A 2,311-nucleotide genomic window follows, 5' to 3' on the forward strand; every position below is an offset into this window, starting at 1 on the left:
ACAGCATCCTGAACTACAGATTGAACACAGCTGCTGACAACATTTAAAATTACAAAATAATTTGAGTTTTATTTTTTGTTATTGACCAAAATTCATTTCATTAGTATCATAGTGATGAAAGTTCAGTTACTTCATCACTTTCCTTTTACAGACAATACTAAAGAGCCGATTCATATACATGTAAATATCTTTGAAAATGTTTTGTCATAGAAAGACTCTGAAACTGTCCTTTCAAAACTCTTGAAACTAATAAATTATATATTAAGTCTTAAATTCAAAATATCCTCCCAATCACACAAGTTCTTATATCAACAGACATTAGAAATAATGTGAATTATTGCTAACCCAAATGTCCAAAAATCATATCTGAGCATTGGTTTTATTTTTGATGCTTCCTAGAATTCACCTGTGATTGTGACCTTATCAATTTTCACTATACTGCATTATTCAGAGTGTTATGACAGTCTCTATTATCATCAATGTATAGATGACATCTTTTAAGAGTCTGTATTTAGTCAAAGGGCACAATTCTGGGTAGAGTTCACATGACTATTTCCTTGGTGAATGTAATATGTCTTCTTGGAGCCCATCAAACTTTTGGTAGCATTCTAATATTGTGATAATAGAACTTGGTCTGTGTGTGTGTGTGTGTGTGTGAGCACGCAGTTTTTTTTTTTTTTTAAGAATACAGATACAGGTTTATATACACTCAAGTTTATATAAATAAAAACATATGCATCAAGACCTTTGTACAAAAAAGTTTGATCATTAACTGTGGTGAAGCAGAAAACCAGGACAATACCATATTTTAACACCTTTGCTTAAATATTGTTTTCAGACAACAAATTTATTTTGGTACCAAACATAAATTTATTTCTAAGAAGTCCCAGGAATGAGCCCTAAAACTGCCAGAATTAACTTTTTTTAATTGCTTTTATTTTTTAAATACATGACAGCAGAATGTGTCACAATTCTTATTACACATATAGAACACAATTTTTCACATCTCTGTTTGTATATAAAGTATGTTCACACCAATTCATGTCTTCATACATGTACTTTGGATAATGATGTCCATCACATTCCTCAATCATTGCTAATCCCCTGCTCCCTCCCTTCCCCTCCCACCCCTCTGCCCTGTCTAGAGTCAGGCAATTCCTCCCATGTTCCCTTTCCTTAACCCTACTATGAGTCAGTCACCTTTATATCAGAGAAAACTTTCGCCATTTGATTTTTGGGGATTGGCTAACTTCATTTAGCATTATCTTCTCCAAATGCATCCATTTACCTGCAAATGCCATGATTTTATTCTCTTTTATTGCCTAGTAATATTCCATTGTGTATATATGCCACATTTCTTTAATCCATTCATATACTGAAGGGCATTTAGGTTGGTTCCACAATTTAGCTATTGTTAATTGTGCTGCTATAAACATTGATGTGGTTATGTCACTGTAGTATGCTGTTTTTAAGTTCTTTGGGTATAGACTGAGGAGAGGGATAGCTGGGTCAAGTGGTTGTTCCATTCCCAGATTTCCAAGGAATCTCCAAACTGCTTTCCATATTAGCTGCACCAATTTGCAGTCCCACCAGCAGTGTATGAGTGTACCTTTTTCCCCACATCCTTGCCAACACTAATTGTCATTTGTATTCATAATAGCTGCCATTCTGACTGGAGTGAGATGAAAGCTTAGAATAGTTTTGATTTACATTTCTCTAATTGCTAGAGATGATGAACATTTTTTCATGTATCTGTTGATTGATTGAATATCATCTTCTGAGAAGTGTCTGTTCAGGTGCTTGGCCCATTTATTGATTGGGTTATTTGTTTGTTTTTCTTTTCTTTCTTTTTTTTTTTTTTTTTTGGTGTTTAGCTTTTTGAGTTCTTTATAGACCCTAGAGATTGCTGCTCTATCTGATATGTGAGGGGTAAAAATTTGCTCTCAAGATGTAGGCTATCTATTCACCTCACAAATTGTTTCTTTTGCTGAGAAGAAACTTTTTTAGTTTGAATCCATCCCATTTATTGATTCTTGATTTTAAATTCTTGGGCTATAGGAGTCTTATTAAGGATTTTGGGGCCTAATCCCACATGATGGAGATTAGGCAAAGTTTATGCATTTTAATGGTATGATTTGACGAATGGATGATGGTAAATGTGTAAAACTGTGCAAACATCACCATAGTCAAGTGTTAGTCATTACCATAATCCCCCCAATCCCATTGTGATGCAGTTAATCCCACTGTCCACCTGTAGTCTTAGGCATTCAGAGATATTTTTTCTGTGTCTATGCATTAAACTATTGTGAGA

Source organism: Marmota marmota, unplaced genomic scaffold (assembly GCF_001458135.2).
Source record: "Marmota marmota marmota unplaced genomic scaffold, marMar, whole genome shotgun sequence".
NCBI lineage: Eukaryota > Metazoa > Chordata > Mammalia > Rodentia > Sciuridae > Marmota > Marmota marmota.